Consider the following 22,304-nt stretch of genomic DNA (forward strand, 5'->3'; position numbering starts at 1 on the left):
TGCCTGCACTGGGTCTAAACTCTGAGCCTCGGCTGCAGGTTCAACCTCTTCCTCACCTTCATCGGCAGAGTCAAACAGACTCTCTGACAGGATGTCAGGGTTCCCATGTATCCTAGCCCAACCACTCTGCTCACAGAATTCAGCACTGTTGCTGAGCAGAATCCTGGACTGATCCCCTGACGGATAAGCAAACCTCCACCCCTTGGTCCCTGGCTCATACCCACAGAAAATCATCTTTTGGGACCTGGGTTCACCTTTCTTGTGTTTGGCCTTTGGCATGAGGACCCAAGCCGCACAACCAAAAACACGGAAATAGTGCAGTTTCGGTTGCTTTCCGTGCAACAAGAAGTACGGGGTGTCACCTACCACTGAATTGAACGACCTGTTCAGAACAAAGTTGGCCGTTCGCCAAGCCTCCCCCCAAAAGCGCTGTGGGAGCCCGGCATCAAACAAAAGAGCTGCGGACATCTCCCCTAGAGTCCTGTTCCATCTTTCCGCAATCCCATTCTGTTGGGGAGAGTGCGGACAGGACAATCTGTGTTGAATCCCCTTTTTGCGGAAGAAACTTTGCAGTGCAGACCCGGTGAACTCCCCACCGCGATCGCTCTGAAAGCTTTGCACCTGTGTGGAAAACTGCAGTTCCACAGCCGCAATCCAGTCTTTGATTAGAGGTGCAGCCTCACTTTTGTGTTGGATCGTGAAGGTCCAAGAGTTCCGAGTATGGTCATCAATCAGAACCAGCGCATATTTGGCTCCGCCCATACTGATCACAGACATGGGACCTGACAAATCTGCATGAATTAATTGAAAAGCCCTAGTGGTCACCCTTTCAGACCTTGGGTATGTGCACGTTTTTACCTTTGCAGACTTGCACGCTCTGCAATCTAGAAACTTAGCACAAGGTTTCATTTTGCACCCTTGCGTACACTCTGGGATCTTCTTCACTGACCCCCAGGACACGTGAGCCATGCGTCGGTGCCATAAGTGAGCACACGCATCATGAACTGGAACATTGGCACACTGTGCTTGAGCCACCTCCGTGTCACCTGTACCTGCAAAAGAAGCATTTATCACAAACAACCTGTCTTTACATTCAACACTGACTAGGTGCTGTCCATTCTTAGAAATAGAACACTTATTGTTTTCAAAACACACTTTGTAGTTTTCAGCAAGAAGGGCGCTGACAGACAGCAACGCGCAAGACAGTCCTGGAACAACAAAAGCCTGGATTGAATCCTGTAAGAAAGAACAAAACAGTGAGCCAGTCTGCGTGAGTGGGTGTTTAGTCCCATCTGCTAAACACACAGTCTTTCCAGAAGTTACAGAGGTGCAGTTCTCCAGGAATCCTGCAGATGGCACTAAGTGATGAGACGCTCCACTGTCTATCACAAAAGTCAGCACAGCATCCTGTTGACAACTCTTGACTGCAGCCATAGAGGCTGCCAAATGTTTACATTCAGTGTCCCTGCCAGCTGCCTTCGGCTTGCCTTTCCCACGCTTTGAAGAAGAGCTCTTTATCTGGTTGCTACGGGAGACGGCCTTCGGCTGTTCCTGTGCCTCGACTGGACAGTCTCTCACCAGATGGGAGGGGGAGCCACAGCGATAACAGCGGCGACGCGTAGCAACAGCTCTCACAGCTCCCTCTTCAGCCATTCCTTTGTTCCCAGCACCCACACCTTTGGGTGCACAGCCTGGGCCTGCACGCTCCCCAGCACTCTGGTTGTAGGCCTCAACATCACACGGCCCCTCGGAGACAAAGCAGCTACTCCCAGCTGTAACTTCAGGAACATGGCCAGCAGCCCCCTCTGGGCTCTCCGCTTCCTCCCTGTTCTCGGCTTTCTTAAGGCCCTGGTCTCTTGCTGAGCTTGCACACAGACTCCTCAGCAACTGCCAAGCGGCCTGAGCCGACTCAACGCCCTCCAAGTGGGGCAACAGTGAAACATCTATGCTGGCTTTCAACATGCAGAGCTCCCTTTGCATTCTCTGCTGTCTATCCTCCAGCAAAGCAGCCTCATCTTCAGAAGCAAGTGGCATGGGTGGGGCCGGCTCCTTCTGGGCTATGCTCCAGAGCCCAGTGGCCAAAAACCACCCCCTTACTCTTCTTGACCAGACCTCCCAATTTTGCTGATTTAATCTCTCATCAAAGGGGACGTTGAAACTCTCCTGGAGTTCTGCCATCTCCTCCCCCGGTCCCCCCTTGGGGCTGTGGAGTACTCACGCGTACTAAACCGGCTCCGAGGATAGGCTTCTGGCGTCCCTTTGCAGCACACAGCTTGCAGCCAGCCTCCCTGCTTTCTCCCAGGCAGAGCAGGTCTTTTTTTTTCCGGCAGCAAAAACAGCAGCGTCTCACTTTTTACAGCCTTTGTAAGCACACAGCATTCCAAACAGGCTCTCCACCGGACATCAAAGCAGCTTCCTCTAATTGCAATTACCGTCCATAACCTCTTAGATAGTAGATTTATTGCTCAGATAAGACCTGGTGTCCAGCCCACTTCGGCTGCGCAGCTCTGCTGGACTTCAAAGGCCACATTCCAAAAGCTCTGAGCAAAAAAAACGCAGAGTTTACGCAGCAGCAAGAGAAAGCTGCAAAAGCTTCTTCAGAGCTTTCTTCAGTGTGCTAAAATAAAGTCCACTCAGGATATTAGCAGCTAGAAGCAGTTTATTTACAGCAGACTATCCATTATCTATCACAGCGAACAGCATCGTGAAAACACGTCCTCTCTCCTCAAAAGCGAAAGTAGAGAAAAAAACAAAGACTGGAGACTCTCGGACATGACGTAGAATCTCCCCCCTCCCAACAGTGGGCAGTGCGTACACTCTGAGCTGTTTTAACCCTGTAAGCTCAGGTTATCCTCACAAGTTGTAGGCCAAAAACATCTGGAGGGCCAAGGTTGAGGAAGCCAGGTCTAAGGATTCATGGTGCAGAGGAGACTTGAACCCAAGACTTCCTAGCTTGCAGCTTAGCTTCTTGGCAATGAGGTTGCATTGCCTTGACCCGAGCTGTATATCACTCTTGCATTTTACATGGTTATCATTACTTTTCTTCTTTAGGTAATCTTTGGGACAAACAAGACGAAGGGTAAAATGCATGAGTGCATACTAAAAAAATTAAAAGGGTGTGTGTGCAGAATTTAAGCAAGGAAACTAAACATTTACACCAGCGTGGTGTAGTGGTTAAGAGCGGTGGACTTGTAATCAGGTAAACTGGGTTCACGTCTCTGCTCCTCCACATGCAGCTGCTGGGTGACCTTGGGCCAGTCACACTTCTCTGAAGTCTCTCAGCCCCACTCACCTCACAGAGTGTTTGTTGTGGGGGAGGAAGGGAAAGGAGAATGTTAGCCGTTTTGAGACTCCTGAAGGGGAGTGAAAGGCGGGATATCAAATCCAAACTTCTCCTCCTCCTATGTACTGCCATCCTGATGACCTTCCCCCCATCAAAAACACACACAAAAGACTGCTAGCAGTACCTTCTCTCCTAGGGAAATTATGAGCTTTGAGGGGATTTTCAATCAAGGCAACAGCATGGGGGACAGACCCAAGGCCCTCCCATGACTGATTGCCCCAACCTGATGGCTGCCATTTATTTATATATGTGATCTCATTTACAGATTCCTTCCCATGAAATATCCAGCAGAGTTTCAGTCATCATACAAAATCATCACACAAACATCAATAAAAACTTCAGCAAAAGAAAAATATTTTAAAACAGTTGAAGTAGTAGATCCATGCAATTCATTCGTGAATTCCATATATAATCTCGTTTGACCCTTCATCTGTGGAAAAAAAAAACATTCTCTTTTCACATGCCTAAAAAGGGAAAGAAAATGGAATCGCCCTTTCAACATTTTCATATCCCCCCCCCTCCAATAAGCAAATTTAGCAGAAGAGTGATTATTTGTAACTTATTGTGATGAAACCACAGCATAATACAAACCAGGGGGTGGGGAGAGTCACTCATTGCTAGCATAAATATTTGGGTACCATGACTACCTTCTGCACGAAGTTATTTTGCCTCATCTCTTTCTCCTCCCTTCTTAGGGGAAAAAAATGTTTTCTTTTTAAGGATGACATTCCAAACTCAGCAAACATCTGAACCGTAAACTTTATGTGAGATTACGTTCCCTCCTCCCATAATCCAGCGCCTGTTTAATTTTAACCATTCAATATTCATACAAAATCACTTAGACAATTATACAGAAGAGGCATCACATTAAGAAAGGCTATGACAGAACACTTAGTTAAATGTTCTATTAAAGATTCATGGTAAATTAAATATTTATAAGTATTCAACAGATCCTAGCATAGTTCAAATCCATCTGTTACTATCAACTACACTTTTCCCTTTATCTTAATGTATCCATATGCCACAGTGTAATAACCAAATCATTTGCTTGTAATCCTCAGAAGGGAAGGTCATACTGAAATCTGAGATGCAATGTTTGCCTAAAGGGGATAAAGAGATTGGGGAGCTTAGGATGACTCTTATAATAGGATAATGTTCCAACAATTTGTTGCATACAAACTCTTGAGCGAGGCTGTTAAAATTGTTCCTTTGAGTTCCATTGTTCCTTTGAGTTTGGCACACAATGATGTAGATGCAGGTATCGCATGCGACGCCTCGCAATCTGGTCTGTGCCGGAATCGTTAGATACTCATTAATACGGCAATATGCCAAATTGGATTTATGACTGGCATTCTGTTGAGTCAGCATGAATCCTTTCCCAGCAATCATGTCAATTTGTGTGTGTGTGTGTTTGCGTGTATATATATGATTGGAACTAAGGGAACCTTTGGATTTGCAAGCTCATATTTTCCTATTCAAGATTGGCAATAGCTCTGAAATATTATGCTGGGCTATTGTTATTGTATGGCTTATACAGACTTGTAATCGTATTTAAGAAGAAACTGATGTTTTAAATGTTTTGACAGTTTTAATTCTATTCCACTTGTTCATTATACGGTCAAGGACCTGCTAAAACAATTCTACTATTAATTCTATAGTTTATTGTATATGTGTTTATTGCATATATGTGTGTTTATTAGAGAGAGAGAGCTTGTAAAAGTAAAAGGTAAAGGTAAAGGAACCCTGGACGGTTAAGTCCCGTCAAAGGAGACTACGGGCTTGCAGCGCTCATCTCTCTTTCAGGCAGAGGGAGCCGGCGTTTGTCCACAGACAGCTTTCCAGGTCATGTGGCCAGCATGACTAAACCACTTCTGGCACAATGGGACACCGTGATGGAAGCCAGAGCACACGGAAATGCCGTTTGCCTTCCTGCCGCAGTGGTACTGGCATGCTTTAGAACTGCTAGGTTGGCAGGAGGTTTTATCTTTTATATAGTTTGTATTCTGATTTGGAAGGGACGCGGATGGCGCTGTGGGTAAAACCTCAGTGCCTAGGACTTGCCGATCGTATGGTCGGCGGTTCGAATCCCTGCTGCGGGGTGAGCTCCCGTCTTTCGGTCCCAGCTCCTGCCCACCTAGCAGTTCGAAAGCACCCTTAAGTGCAAGTAGATAAATAGGTACCGCTTTACAGCGGGAAGGTAAACGGCGTTTCCATGTGCTGCGCTGGTGCTGGCTCGCCAGAGCAGCTTCGTCACGCTGGCCACGTGACCCGGAAGTGTCTCTGGACAGTGCTGGCCCCCAGCCTCTTAAGTGAGATGGGCGCACAACCCTAAAGTCGGACACGACTGGCCCGTACGGGCAGGGGTACCTTTACATTTACCTTTTATTCTGATTTGGGAGGCATATTTTGTCTGAAAAGTGGTTTTATATTATATCTATGTAGACCACGCTTTTTTCTAAAAAAAAATTAAAATGTTTAGGGGTACTTTCATTTTGACTCAAGAAAATCACCATTTTATAGTTCAAATCAGGAAAAATAAATATAGTAAATGAACAAAAGTACAAAGATTCACAATGTTTAGGGGTATGTGTACCCCTGCATACCCCCAGAAAAAAGGACTGTATATACAGTTATAGATATATAGTCTCTCTCTCTCTCATAGAATCATAGAGTTGGAAGAGACCACAAGGGCCATCGAGTCCAACCCCCTGCCAAGCAGGAAACACCATCAGAGCATTCCTGACATATGGTTGTCAAGCCTCTGCTTAAAGACCTTCAAAGAAGGAGACTCCACCACACTCCTTGGCAGCAAATTCCACTGTCGAACAGCTCTTACTGTCAGGAAGTTCTTCCTAATGTTTAGGTGGAATCTTCTTTCTTGTAGTTTGGAGCCATTGCTCCGTGTCCGCTTCTCTGGAGCAGCCGAAAACAACCTTTCTCCCTCCTCTATGTGACATCCTTTTATATATTTGAACATGGCTATCATATCACCCCTTAACCTCCTCGTCTCCAGGCTAAACATGCCCAGCTCCCTTAGCCGTTCCTCATAAGGCATCGTTTCCAGGCCTTTGACCATTTTGGTTGCCCTCCTCTGGACACGTTCCTGTTTGTCAGTGTCCTTCTTGAACTGTGGTGCCCAGAACTGGACACAGTACTCCAGGTGAGGTCTGACCAGAGCAGAATACAGTGGCACTATTACTTCCCTTGATCTAGATGCTATACTCCTATTGATGCAGCCCAGAATTGCATTGGCTTTTTTAGCTGCCGCGTCACACTGTTGGCTCATGTCAAGTTTGTGGTCAACCAAGACTCCTAGATCCTTTTCACATGTACTGCTCTCAAGCCAGGTGTCACCCATCTTGTATTTGTGCCTCTCATTTTTTTTGCCCAAGTGCAATACTTTACATTTCTCCCTATTAAAATTCATCTTGTTTGTTTTGGCCCAGTTCTCTAATCTGTCAAGGTCGTTTTGAAGTGTGATCCTGTCCTCTGGGGTGTTAGCCACCCCTCCCAGTTTGGTGTCATCTGCAAATTTGATCAGGATGCCCTTGAGTCCATCATCCAAGTCGTTGATAAAGATGTTGAATAAGACCGGGCCCAAGACAGAACCCTGTGGCACCCCACTAGTCACTCTTCTCCAGGATGAAGAGGAACCATTGATGAGCACCCTTTCTCACCCTCTCTCTCTCTCTTATTTACTGTAGCACGTATGCCAATTAATGGATAGATAAAGCATTTTAATGGGGCTTAAGGCGGAGTACGTGGAGAGGATCTCATGGAGGCAGTCACCAGATCCAGATCTACTTTGCTTCAGCAAGATTGTTACACCCTGCACCTTCAGACTACCCCTTGGGACCTTTTCATCCACTGAAAAAGAATGACATGATAAACCAGCCCTAAGCAGTAACAAGTAATTTTTTTCCTAGTGGTGCAAATCCATCTGTAGAAGACACCTCCTTTGTCTAAACATATTCCCTCTGAAGGAAATGCCTCTTCTGAGATTGCTTTACACTGAAGTATTTGTAAAATTCAATTGATTAACAACACAATCCTATCATTCTCATTGAGTTCAATGGGGTTCACCCCCAGGTAAAACCGGAGACTGTCCTCTACTGAGTCAAACCACTGGTTCATCCAACACTGTGCTATCTGTAGCGGGGTAGTCTACATGGTGCCCTCTAGCTGCTTTGGCCTCTTAACACTCATCAAACCACCATAGCCTATAGTCAGGGATGATGGAAGTTGTAGTCCAAATATCTGGAGGACACTGCATTGGTTATGCTTAGTCTGTGATCCTATGCTGACTGGCAGGGGTTCTTCAGACTGTCAAACAGGAGTGTCTCCCAGCCCTGGAGACAGCAGGGATTGAACCTTGATCATAGAAACAGAACTGTAGAGTTGGAAGGGACCTTGAGGGTCATCTAGTCCAACCTCCTGTAATTCAGAAATCTTTTTGAAAAATGAGTGAAAGGCGGGATATCAAATCCAAACTCTTCTTCTTCTTCTTTTGCCCAATGTGGGGCTCAGACCTATGACCCTAAGAGTCTCGTGCTCTACCAAATGAGCTATTCCTCATATATACCATGCTGCCTACCACTGAATGACAGCTCTAGCCCTTAAAGATTGCAGCCTACGTAAAACATACAATGAACAAATTACAAATTACAAATTACAAATTACAGGTAAGCATGCAGAGGATAACCCTATATGTCAGGTATAGGCAAACTCTGCCCTCCAGATGTTTTTGGCTTACAACTCCCATCATCCCTAGCTGGCAGGACCAGTGGTCAGGGATGATGGGAATTTTAGTCTCAAAACATCTGGAGGGCCGAGTTTGCCTATGCTTGCTATATGTACTAACCTGGAAGTCGTTCCCATTGAACTCAATGAGCATTACAGATTTGCATTAAATGAGTGACAGTTTATTTACCTCCATTCGTTATGGACTGATGATTGGGTGAATTTTGCATTATGAGCTTTCTAACTGCATTTTGCATCATGTCTTTATATACTCAATGAAGATTGATTTGTAAATGTTTATGTAAATGATGATATATGTGTGCTTTGTGCACTGAGAAATTCATCATATCACGCATTATAATTTACAAGTTTGGTTTTTGAGGGTTTACTCAAACTGTCTTTGTGGCTTCAGTACTCACAATAAATCTTGATTGCAGAGACGTGAACACAACACATATAAGTTCATCATCAATTCATTCTCCAATAAGCACAATTGTAGCAGCAGAACAGAAAGTTCCTTCGTATAACACACTACTTAGAATAAAAGGCTACTTGTTCACATCAAAAGTTGGAAATGGGGCCCAAGACATTTAGCTGTCTGAAATGAAGGACAAAATGGCACCCCACAATACCATGAATGGAAGCCAGTTGGACAGCCGGCTGAATCTAATTTCAATATCGGCAACAGGATAGGGTTCTCCACCACACATAAAGACAATTGGCTAGTTATGGAATGGCAATGCAGGACAGGTGCTACACACAGTTATGTCCTCCAACAGAAGGATGCAGATGGCAGAAAGAGGTAGTGAGACCAAACATACCCCCGGCCCCACTTCTGTGGTTATGCTGTTCTTGTTTTTCAGACCTGCACTTGAGACCAAGAAGAAGAAGAAGAGTTTGGATTTGATATCCCACTTTATCACTACCCGAAGGAGTCTCAAAGCGGCTAACATTCTCCTTTCCCTTCCTCCCCCACAACAAACACTCTGTGAGGTGAGTGGGGCTGAGAGACTCCAGAGAAGTGTGACTAGCCCAAGGTCACCCAGCAGCTGCATGTGGAAGAGCAGAGACTCAAACCCAGTTCCCCAGATTACGAGTCCACTGCTCTTAACCACTACAGCACACTGGCTCTCATTCAGAGAGGATGCCAATGTAGACTTTAAACAGACTTCCTCTTCTCAGACATCCATGTTGAACATGAGGACATTAGTGAGTGGAGTGATGAGGCTTACTTAGGGTTCCACCAAGCTCTGCCCAGAGAAGAAACCTTGAGATTAATCAACCTAAATTAGCTATGCCCATTACCTTCAATTAATCTACTCTCAGTGTAACAAGCACTGGAGTCGACCCAATGGGATATTTGCCAATGTGAATGAAGCACAGGGGATCCATTTTATTTAGCTATTTGCATTTTTAAACAATTGGTCCTATTCTTATATTGCCCATGCACCACATACACCTCCACAAATAAGTTTGCTGGATAAGAATTATTGTGGAACACCAGAAGTGGATTTGCATGTCAAAGGACTTGTGAGCTGTGTTCCGGCACTACTTGCAAAGTCCCAGGATGAGCATGAACCCAGTTCCTTGCTTCTTGGGCTGCAAAAACACCATACATTTGAAGGACACATACCCCTCTAAAGAATCCTGGAACTGTAGTTCATCCCCCAGACAGCTACAATTCTCAGCATCCTCAACAGCCTACTGTTCACAGGATTCTTTTTTGAGGGGGCTTGCTTTAAATGTATGGCGTTATCTGAAGCATTGAGGTAAAGGTAAAGGTACCCCTGCCCGTACGGGCCAGTGTTGCCAGACTCTAGGGTTGTGCGCTCATCTCACTCTAGAGGCCGGGAGCCAGCGCTGTCCGCAGACACTTCCAGGTCACGTGGACAGCATGACGAAGCTGCTCTGGCGAACTGGCACCAGAGCAGCACACGGAAACGCCGTTTACCTTCCCGCTGGTAAGCGGTCCCTATTTATCTACTTGCACCCGGGGGTGCTTTCGAACTGCTAGGTTGGCAGGCGCTGGGACCGAAAGACGGGAGCGCACCCCGCCGCAGGGATTCAAACCGCCGACCATGCAATCGGCAAGTCCTAGGTGCTGAGGTTTTACCCACAGCGCCACCCACATCCCGCCATCTGAAGCATTAGGATACATCTAAACAGAGCCCATATTTTTCACCTAGTTGTGAAAAACAGGGAAGAGCCAACACTATAACCCTGAAATCTTCCACCCCTGTCATAGAATAATAGTATAGAATAAGGCATTTGTTTGTCTGATAACAAGAATCATAGAATTGTAGAGTTGGGTGTGACCCGGAGGGTCACCTAGTTTTTTGGTGCCAGCAATATGAAGTATTAGTCTCTCCACCCACAGCAGCAAGCTTGATAAGAAAGAATATCTGAGTACATTCATCCTTGTAGGAACCTGCCACAGAGAGAATGCCTGATTACTAGTGTTCTCTATTGTGACAGAAGCTGAGAAAATAATTTCCATTAATCTGCTGTTATTAGATATGATTGCTTTGCAGTCTGCCACGCACCGGAGAAGAATGTTATAATGGATCTGAAGTTGCAGCAACATCCATTAATAAATCTGTTTTCAGACCCTGATGTTTTAAGGTTACTAAAAAAAGCCTTAATGGCTACAGATGGCAGAGAGCCTGATTCCCAAGTGTAACGTATCTTGAAATACTTAAGCCAACATTCTCTGTGTTAACTTTTCAACATCACCATAGTATGAACGGAGAAATCAGACTATCTCCTTCCTGTCCATCTCACCTGCATACATGTCAAACCCATTCTGTTCTGTTTCTGCTTTTTAAATTTTAGTTCTTAAAAAAATCCCCCATTAAACAAATTTAAAATTTATTTCCTCTCAAAGTACACATTTAAAATTGCAATTTTGGGAGCCAATAACTAAGACCAAGCCTACATCCAAGCTCATAGTTAGGGAGGAGAGAGCTCTGGTTCAGACAACCCACTAAGCCAAACAATTCATGAAAACCTAGACAGAGTTAAAATGTTTCATGAAGCTTTTTTGGAAACACCCATCCAGCTTCCCAGGAGCATTAAAATGTATAGAGAGAGTACAATCAGTCAAGCATGGATAAAATAATACAGATAAATGTATTGTACAATTCCAGTGGACCCAATGTTCTACTAGTAGAAAAGACCTTTCAACCTGGCCAAGGCAAGTCAAGGAACCAAAGCCTTCTACGCCTCTTTATACAGTTCTTAAAGTACAGGGGTTCCATGAGAAATAATGTGCCACATTCCAGGACTCCATTGGTTCTCTGACCTTCTCCCTTTCATCACACGAGACTTGGGCCTACATCCTTCAAGTCTCCCACATGAACTCCCAATCTGTACATTCCAGTATGTACATTCCAGCAAATCCCTGGCTCTTTACTTCCCGTCTCTGTGTTTGCATGTGCCGTGCAGTATACATCATGCGGAGGCTACCTTCACGCACCCCTGTTCCCTGACATTTCCCTTTGTTCTGCTTGTTCCCCATTTTCTCTCCCTGTTTTCGCAAGTCTAACCACAAGCCTCTCATGGCAAAGTCGGCTTACGTGTTGAGAAAGTGTTCTCCCCGCCCGCCCACCTGTGTGCCTATGTGCTTGCGGTTTCATGCTCTTGAAAGAAATGCATTGATATACATTTTTCCTACAGGTTCCTGATTGCACCAAGGTTTCTAACCACATTCATCCGAAAGCACTTAGAAGCCTCTTCAGAGCATCCCGATCAAAGTGAAAAGGACAGGGAAGCGAACACTATGCATCCCCCACATTCCCAAATATAGCTCCACTGAGGACATAACAATGAATCGCAACTCAACAAAGCCTAGAATAGTGTAGATGGTTTTTAAAAACCCAAGAAGACGGGACTTCTGAAAAACACCATTAATATACATGGAGGGGTGAGCCTTAGCTCTATAGATAACATGGACTCTGACAGTAAACAAAGAAATTTCCCTGTGTCCCTTTCAGTACTTTAATATTTTGAGGCATTTGTCATAGCTGCATTGGGCATAAATGATAGAATGGGATGTCATTTTCATTTAAAGCCATGTACGTCTTACTCAAGAACAAAGAAGAAAAGGGAGAGAGTGGGGCGGGGGGGAATGAACACAAGGTCATCTCCATGGAGTTCCTCCATCCATTCTCATTACCCAACACAACAACAATACAATATCTTCGTACGAGAGCCTTTTGATTAGAAATACTAAATTAAGATTTACTGTTTCTTGCCAGTGGGAACGGTATACTCAACTAAAGAGAAAGCTATTTAAACCCTTGCTTGAATCCTTTTGGAAGAGCCTATTTCTTCAAAAAGGCTGGAGATTTACAATAATTGCCTCCAAACCCTTTGGCTAAAGCAAACAGCATTAACAGGAAGGTGCAGAAGCATTTAAGTTTAAAGACTGAAATTAAATGCACAAATCTTGTTTAACTTCATATTGGGCTGGCAAATCCATTTTCACAAACAGTTGAATGTGCCATTTGAAGCCCAATTCTTTGAGAGGAAGATGGGTGGGGGAAAGGAAGAGAGTTGAATTAGAGGCATAAATTTCCAGTACTGTTGATGTATTACTTTTATTAGACAGTTTTACATTCAACATATTTTAGACAAAGAAGGGTAATGCATATTTCATATTCCCTTTGTTTTTGAGAGGGCTCAAGAGGACATTTAAATAAAACTTTATAGGGCAGACCCAGAAACACACTGTGTTGCTAAATCTCTAATCTAGGTCTAAACTGGATTTATGGTGTTCCATCTCAGAGGACAGAGGAGAAGGTGTAAAAGGGACAAGGCAAAGAAGGCTTTTTCTTACAGGAAGAAATCTAGCAATGGTAACAGCTCCTTACATGGAAAACTACCTTTTCTGGGGTGAAGGATCTGTGCAGAACAAGCTCATACATTTTTGAAAAACCTGTGTCTCAAGAACCTCACATCAAGCAATAAATACGGATGAATGCAGCAAATTGCAAACAGCAGCTTTGGATCTATCGCTGCATTCAGAAGCATTGTAAGAATATTGCTGAAACACCAGGGAATGTGCTAAGACAGGGATGGGGGAACATTTGGTCCCTCAGGTGTTGATGAACTACCCAGCATGCATGGTCAAGGGGCCAGGGATATTGGGAGTTATAGTTCAGCAACATCTGGGGTGAGACAAAAGTTCCCTGCTCCAGTGATAAGCTCAACATGCCCCAAAAGGAACTAATTCCTGTCCATGTTTGTCTCTTTACAAGAAAGTACAGTGGTACCTCGGGTTACAAACACTTCGGGTTACAGACTCCGCTAACCCAGAAGTAGTACCTCCGGTTAAGAACTTTACCTCAGGATGAGAACAGAAGTTCATAACCAGAGGTACCACTGTAGTTTTGGTCACATTCAGTTCACAGTTCAAGTTCATCTGAATGATCCTCTGGATTTTGTTTTCCAGCATTCAGAATGTCACAAGCTGTTGTACTGAAGTATAAAATATACTTAAGATTAAGAAGACATAAACCCAAGCAAGGCATATGCACACAAACACACGAGAATTGTTTGATTCCACACAGACCCCAGAAAAATGATATTTAAGGTTAAAGGTCCAAAGAGTCTAATGAGTTAAGACAAAGCACATGCAAGAGAATTAACTTGAAGGTGAACTATCCCCAACTGAGTTTGATTTGCTTTCAGTTCACTCAGCAATTATGACATTTACTTTCAGGCACAGAGCAAAGGGGTTGTTTTTGTTTTAACTAAGTTGGTGAACTTTGTTAAACCAAACTTATTTCCAAGTAAGGATATGCACTGTTCCAGTCTTAATACAGTGCTTAAAAACCCAACCATTGGCCCAGTATACCTGAAGGAGTGTCTCCACCCACTCAGCTCACTGTCCTCCTCCGAGGCTCTTCTGCTGGTTCTCTCACTGCAAGAAGTGAAGTTACAGGGAACTAGGCAGAGAGTCTTCTAGGTAGTGGCGCCCTCCCTGTGGCATGCCCTCCCACCGGATGTCAAGGAGATAAAAGAACTGCACAACTTTTAAAAGACATCTGAAGGCAGCCCTGTATCGGGAGGTTTTTAACGTTTGATGTTTTATGATTTTAGATATTCTGTAAGCCACCCAGAGTGACTGGGGAACCCAACCAGATGTGTGGGGTATAAATAATGTGTGTGTGTGTGTTCATTCCAAACACTGGTTAGGAGCAAATCAATTCACATTTTTATGATGTGTTTAGATTAGTGCTGTGTACAAATGAACTCCTGAAATTTTCTATCTAACCTGTGAGCAGAGGAAACTGGGGTGAGGGTTTTTACACAACTTCTCCACGAATGGGAGCAGCACAACTTATTTCTTTCCCCCTAAATTTTATATGAAGGTTTGACAATATAGAATCCATGACCTACCAATGTGCCTTTCCTCTGCCCCCAGGATTCTCTCCCCATTTTGAAAATAGGTTTGAAAGAAACATTATGTTGCAGTCAAAACGACTGGATGGGGTGGGTGTGTTTGTGTGTTATGCCCACCATCACTTATCAGTTTATCTGGCTTGCAAATGTGCCCATAGGTTTTAAAAGGATGATGACCCCACACACACCCCTCTCTGTGTGTGTCTGTGTGTGTGTTTTAGAAAATACATTGAATTTTCCATAAGGCTCACCATCGCCATCTAGTGTCACATCGTATATTGCACTTAAAACGTTTTATTTGCAGTTGTATAGCTGAGTCCCTAGTGTTATTCCATAGCATTGTGGCCAGATAATGGCAGCCATTACAAAAACAAAAAAACAAAAACAAAAAACAAAGCAGAGTGGAGAATATTCTATTTAAAGTGACCCTTTTCTAAGAGGGTAAGAGAAAAAAGAATACAGTGGTACCTTGGTTTAAGAACAGCTTAGTATATCAGCAAATTGGAATAAGAACGCTGCAAACCCAGAAGAGGTGTTTTGGTTTGTGAACTTTGCCTTGGAAGCAGAAACTGTTCCGCTTCCTGTTGAGTGTGTTCCATTTGTAAATTGAGTCCCCTGCTGCTATGGGAAAGCATGCCTTGGTTTAAGAACGCTTTGGTTTAAGAACGGACTTCCAGAACAGATTAAGTTCATAAAGCAAGGTACCACTGTATATCAGAAAAAGTTTTATTGGGAAAGTTTGGGTTACAGTGGTACCTCGGGTTAAGAACTTAATTCGTTCTGGAGGTCTGTTCTTAACCTGAAACTGTTCGTAACCTGAGATACCACTTTAGCTAGCCTCTCGCTGTTGCCGCACCACTGCCACGCAAGTTCTGTTCTCATCATGAAGCAAAGTTCTTAACCCGAGGTACTATTTCTGGGTTAGCGGAGTCTGTAACCTGAAGTGTTTGTAACCTGAAGTGTCTGTAACCTGAGGTACCACTGCACTAGCAATACATAATATCAGAATGGCATCTCTACTGGGTAAAAAGTTTCTAAAGTTAGCTCCACCACACATTAACACCCTGTGAAGGAATGGGTTTCTAGTTGCTCTGCCCCTAGTCTCAGGCTCCTGCAGAGGCAGAAGATTTGGGTCAGAAGGTGCATTTCTGTTAACGCAAACACTTCTGTACACAAAGAAAATTATTGTCAAGTTTGTTTCAGCTCTTGTGGCATAAAAGATGAGAGCAAGACCAAAAATGCCTATCAGGCAGAATGAACCTGTTTGCAAGTGACACAGAAACAGCAGAAAGGTTGAGGTGCAATTCTTTCTTCCTGCACAGCCAACCAAGTATCTGAATATACAAACACATTAAAAACTGTGTTTCAGCTTTCACACATATACACCTAATGAAAGAGAGGCTCAAAAGCATTTCAGCAGTGCAATCTGAAGTGTGTTTTCTTGGAAGTAAACCCCACTGTGTTCAATGCAACTTACTCCCTAGTAAGTGCATTTAAAGGTTATGATTCCAGCACAATCTTTCACATGCTTACATAGAAATATGTCTTTTGTGGCCATAATGCTCAAGTAAATGGATCTAGGATGCAGGTGAAAGTGGTCTCCAGCTGTGTTTCCTAGAAAGTAAATCCTACTGAAATTCAGTGGGACAATTTCTGAGTAAGTATATCTATGATCACTGTGGATGGAGGAATCTTACCAATTTCTGTCTCAATGTAGTTTTGACCATTGGCCTTTTCTGCTGGGGCTTCTGGGAGTCGTTGTTCAGCAACTTCTGACAGAGTCCCTCACCTGCTATAGGCAAATGGGCAAAGGTGAGGTAGGGTAGGGCAGGTCAAGGCAAAGCCGTGTTGGATGTCCTGATGAGCAGTCAAGAAAAGAGGACCATATTCTGACAGGTACCAAGGTGGACTGCAGCCATCTCCCGTATTGGCAGACGGACAAGGCAGCAGCAGCAGGCCCTGGAGGTTACATGGGGGAAAGCAAAAGGTGTTTTTCTCCACCATTGTTCCCCAACTCCCTGCTCAGGATGATTCTGCTAAGAGATTTCTGCTTTGTTGTTGTTTAGTTGTTTAGTCATGTCCAAATCTTCATGACCCCATGAACCAGAGCACTCCAGGCACTCCTGTCTTCCACTGCCTCCCAGTGGCGTAGCGTGGGGGTGCAGGGGGGGCCGGCCGCACCGGGCGCAACATCTGGGGGTTAGGGAAATCCATGGGTTAGGGGGCGCAAATCCATGGGTTAGGGGGCGCAAATTACTTGCCTTGCCCCGGGTGCTGATAACCCACGCTACGCCACTGCTGCCTCCTGCAGTTTGGTCAAACTCATGTTAGTAGCTTTGAGAACACTGTCCAACCATCTCGTCCTCTGTCATCCCCTTCTCCTTGTGCCCTCCATCTTTCCCAACGTCAGGGTCTTTTCCAGGGAGTCTTCTCTTCTCATGAGGTGGACAAAGTAAGATTTCTGCTTAGCCAATCTGAAACTCCTGCAGTTCCTTTCTCTAATCAGCTGACCCAGTGATGCCATGAATAAAGGACAAGTCTACCTCAAGACTACAGTGGACGCTTGGGATGCGAATGTGATCCATGCAGGATGCACGTTCACAACCTGCAGCGTTCGCAACCCGCAGCGGCACATCTGCACATGTGCGGGTTGTGATTTGGCACTTCTGTGCTTGCGCAAAGTGCAATTTAGCGCTTCTGCGCATGCGCAACCACCGAAACCCAGAAGTAACCTGTTCCGGTACTTCCGGGTTTCGGCGGGTGCGTAACCCCAAAAAACACAACCTGAAGTGGCTGTAACCCAAGGTACAGTGGTGCCCCGCAAGACGAATGCCTCGCAAGACGGAAAACCCACTAGACGAAAGGGTTTTCCGTTTTGGAGGCGCTTCGCAAAACGAATTTCCCTATGGGCTTGCTTCGCAAGACGAAAATGTCTTGCGAGTTCCTGCGGGGTTTCCCCCCCCTTTTCCCCCCTTTTCCTAAGCCCTAAGCCATTTATCAGCTGATCACTAAAAGCTGCTAAACCGCTAATAGCGCTAATCCGCTAAGCTGTCAATGGGCTTGCTTCGTAAGCCGAAAAAACCGCTATACGAAGAGCCTCACAGAACGGATTAATTTCATCTTGCGAGGCACCACTGTATGACTGTACTGGGTAGAGGCCAACAGTACCTGATATATTGCAACCTTTTAAAATGTGTCCCATTCAAGGGTCAATATAATCTAATAATTTGGCGAGGGGTTATCTGGTTGTCGTGCACAGGGTGGGTAGCCTTGGACGGTCATTAAAAAAATGCCTGTCTTTCAGATGAAAGGCCCCCTCGATAGGAGGAAGCTATGTGATACCCTGAGGAGAATGGTCCCTGCGCCCCATGGCAGCCGCTGCCCCACCCCACAAGCCAGTTTTAGCTTTGATTCCTCACCGGGCCAGTGTTTATGTAGCTCTTCATCATCCTTAAGGAAACAAAAAGACAAGCTGCAGCCCAGGCAGCAATGGAGAAGAAGACAGAGAGCTAAGATTGGGCTCTGTGCACATATTAGGTTGCCAGCTATCTACTTCAGAGAATTGACTTGGGAGCAGTGGACTTTGGTTTCAGTTACAAATATTACAAAACACCAACAAGCCCCCAGTGAATCTGTTTCAGAGGCAACTAAACCCAGTTAGGCACTGCACTCCTGGAATTTCTCATCCCTCAGAGATTAGGATAAATTCTCACTAAAAACACTCATTAATTTTCATGAGGCTTTTTTTAAAAAAAAAAAATGCAAATTGATGCAGAAATGTAGAGAGCTGAATTTAAAACTGGACATAGGAAAAAACTGATGGATCTGTCCATCCCAAGGTTATGGCTGTATATCAGCCAACAAAGTTCCACTCATGTTGACTTCAACACCTATTATCTTTGCTGAGGAGTAAATGGTAGCGTTTTTGTAGAGACAGCAGCCTCCCAGCCGCCACTGAACAAAACCGCAAGGACTGCAGTTATTAATTTTGCAGCAACATCTTGCTATTAATATCTGACAATTACCTGGGGCATTTAGTATTGTTTTTAAAAAGGCTTAGAAGCATGGTTTTTGAGCATGTGCAATTTCAAACGCATTCAGCTTCGGTTAATGATGATATCTTATTTCTACATGCAAGACGCCGGCATAAAACAAAAACGAAAAGACACACACGAAACCTACGGCATAATTTCAAAGGTAAAACGTTCAAATGGTTTGAAGCTAATGCCAGAGAATCTAAGTATTCAATAGCAGTTCATAGATGCTAAAGATTCCGCCTTGTAAGCCATTTATGAGAAGTGTAGTAGTTAGAGACAAAATTGCAAATGGGGAAGTGTAGATTGCTTTGATTCAGAAAATTGTTGCCATTAAGTGGTTTACAAATAGCCCAGTGTTTCTGCATCATTATCCCCAATGTGTCAAAGTCAGTGGTTTCACAATATTTAAAGCACTCCCAAATTCCTCATAAATATCATTTATATTCTGGTGCAGCTATTCAGCATATCAAGGAATATAATTTACATTCCTCTATAGTTATACAGTGCGACTGCCTGAACTGATATATGCTAACTCGACATCAATAATGACAACATAAAGGGCAAAAGATTGTTTAAAAGGTTTAACGTATAATATAGCTCAATGTGAGCGGTGAGCCACAGCTTGGGGTTTATTGTTGTTGCAGCATGCCTGCAAATGTGGAACAAATTTCAGGTTATGTTGCTATTAGAGAAGGATATAAAGACACTTTGTGCACCTTTAGCACAACGAGATGTGATATGCTGGGAGGCTGGTGAAATGTCAAATTCTGGGTCAAGTGGTCTTCCAAGGGAGTGGGCCAAAGGGTGAGGGATCTCAAGCCTGGAATTTGACTGGTCAGTTTTAAGCACCTTCACCCTTGTGCCACCAATGCGCCAGCCAAAAGCAAACAAGATAGACTAGGCCAGTCTTTAGAAAGCTGGTGACCTTCAGATGTTTCAAACAACGACTCCCATCAGCCCCACAGCTGGGTTGGGTCAATGATCTGCAAGGCATGAGGTTGGTGAAACTGGACTGGACTCTGTGGATTAAGGGTGCTCTTTAGGCTGCAGTTCCAACCTGAACACACAATGCCATTTAGATGAATGCACATGCTACCTGGGTGTCCTAGGCCAGTGTTCCCCAACCTTGGGCCTCCAGCTGTTTTTGGACTACAACTCCCATCATCCCTCACTAGCAAGACCAGTGGTCAAGGATGATGGGAATTGTAGTCCAAAAACAGCTGGAGGCCCAAGGTTGGGGAACACTGTCCTAGGCCATCCATATAAAGTCCTGGCAAGCAAGTCATATCCTAAATCTGAGGCCATTATCATATCAAGTAACTGTGTGGATTCCTTTCCCCTTGGCACCGGAAATACAAACCTGCCCTGAGTCATCTGAATTTAGGGCTGAGCTGAAATTTCTCAAAAATAAATTTATTTACTGGATCAGGTTTAGACTTTTCCAGGTTACCTGTTTGTTTAGCATTATCCAGATCCATTTTCACAGAGGTTATATGATGTTCACTGTTTATTGAGCATTGATTTGTTTGCGTGGAAGTTATAGACACGGTGTCAATCAATTGTTATTGTACATATGCCCAGGGCTTACCCCTGTCGTTTCCTTACTGAATAAGTCTTATTTTTTGGGGGGGGGGGAATGATTTTGTTGCACAAATCCACTTTAACTGTGCAACCCTAAATTTGTTGATAAATGATTGCATTCAACCCCCAAAATGACAATCTAGAAGCGGCCAATATTTAATTGGGTGCCCCCAGAATTTTTGGGAGAAATTCAATCCTCCCCTAAAGAATATTTTATGAAATGCCCTCCCCAGTTTCATCATCCATGAATTGAGCAGTACAACCATATACAGTCATATCTCGGGATGAATACGCTTCGGGTTAGGCAAACGGAGCGCGTTACTTCCGGGTTTCGCTGCACGCGCATGCGCAGACCGTCAAAATGACGTCGTGCGCATGCGCAGAAGCGCCGAAACATGACCCGCGCACAAGCAGACACACAGACCCGGGTTACGTTCGCTTCGGGATGTGAACGGGGCTCCGGAACGGATCCTGTTCGCATCCCAAGGTACCACTGTATCTGGTCTTAATATTGTTCTATATTCTTAATGTTGAATGAAGCAATGGGCTTGGTCCATACTCCTTCCAGTCCTCCCCTTTTAGCCAACAAGATGAGCTAACTATAGTGTTATTGAACATAAAATGAGCCCAAAATTATGTCTCTTGACCATACTGTAACACAGTGGGGCTTGTTTGCAAGAAAAGTAAGTGCCACTATGCACCATGCCCCGCCCCCTGCTCACCCCCCACACACACCTTTGCCACTTTCTCCATCACTCCTGGAGTTGCTTTGGCATGGTCCTTACAATTGCCGGTGCGTCTTCCAGGAAGGTGCCTGACAATCATAAAGCTCTGGCGCGCCCTTTTTACTACCATTCCAGAAGGTGATTTAGGGATTGTAAGGGGCACCAAAGCATAGAATCATAGAATCATAGAGTTGGAAGAGACCACAAGGGCCATCGAGTCCAACCTCCTGCCAAGCAGGAAACACCATCAGAGCACTCCTGACATATGGTTGTCAAGCCTCTGCTTAAAGACCTCCAAAGAAGGAGACTCCACCACACTCCAGGAGGCTGTACCTGCAGTCACAGGAAGCAACAGTGATTGTAAAGGTGGGGGGGAGGAAGTGGCGATGGCAGGGGTGGTGGCGGGGGGGAGGGGGTGGTACGCCATACCAACAGAAATACAGTGGTACCTCAGGTTACAGACGCTTCAGGTTACAGACTCCGCTAACCCAGAAATAGTACCTTGGGTTAAGAACTTTGCTTCAGGATAAGAACAGAAACCATGCGGAGCGGCAGCAGCGGGAGGCCCCATTAGCTAAAGTGGTGCTTCAGGTTAAGAACAGTTTCAGGTTAAGAACAGACCTCCATAATGAGTTAAGTTCTTAACCCGAGGTAACTGCAGTGTAACAGCACCCAGGCACTACTTCAAGAATTTGCTTGTTGTGTCTGGTTTTGATGAAAAAGTAAAACATAGCTGGTTAGCATACAGAACAGGGATCAGGAAACTTTTCCAGCAGGGGGCCGGTCCACTGTCCCTCAGATGTTGTGGGGGGCCCAAACTATATTTTGAAAAATAATAATGAACAAATTCCTATGCCCCACAAATAACCCAGAAATGCATTTTAAATAAAATCACACATTCTACTCATGTAAAAACACCAGTCAGGCCCCACAAATAATCCAGATACACATTTTAAATAAAAGGACACATTCTACTCATATAAAAACATGCTGAATGTCCATAGGCCGGATTTAAAAGGCAATTGAGCCGGATGTAGCCCCCAGGCCTTAGTTTGCCTACCCATGATATAGAAGATCCCACATTGCAAGAACTATAATCAAGAACTATAATCAAGAACTATAATCAAGAACTATAATCAAGGCCATCTTCAAATCTGAGAAGGCCCTGGGTGTTTTTAATATTTTGGGGGAGCTGCCCAGAGTGGCTGGAGCACCCAAGTCAAATGCATGGCATATAAATAATAATAAAATATTATTAATTAACATCATCATCACTCCCTCTTGTTTTGTTTTGTGTCTATCCCACCTCCCAAAGGAGTCCAGTCTAACAAACAACAAAGCAGTAAGACAGCACAATCAAAGCCTTTAAAAGTAAAAAGCGCGTAGAGCATTTTAAAACAATAAGAACATCTGAAAATCCATAAAGACAGTCACACACCCTTACAGCTAATAATTTCAAACTTGCCAGGAACA

General features: G+C 44.4%; 1 protein-coding gene and 1 long non-coding RNA gene across 3 annotated transcripts in view; one reads left to right on the plus strand and one right to left on the minus strand.

Annotated features, from left to right (window-relative positions):
• UNC5D (unc-5 netrin receptor D) overlaps positions 1 to 22,304 on the minus strand; it is a 408,173-nt gene that overhangs the window by 328,709 nt on the left and 57,160 nt on the right. The window lies entirely within an intron of this gene.
• LOC307204029 overlaps positions 1 to 22,304 on the plus strand; it is a 305,405-nt gene that overhangs the window by 25,916 nt on the left and 257,185 nt on the right. The gene's annotated exons all lie outside the window — the stretch shown is intronic.

This window comes from Podarcis cretensis (genome assembly GCF_951804945.1).
Source record: "Podarcis cretensis genome assembly, chromosome: 15".
Taxonomy (NCBI): Eukaryota; Metazoa; Chordata; class Lepidosauria; order Squamata; family Lacertidae; genus Podarcis; species Podarcis cretensis.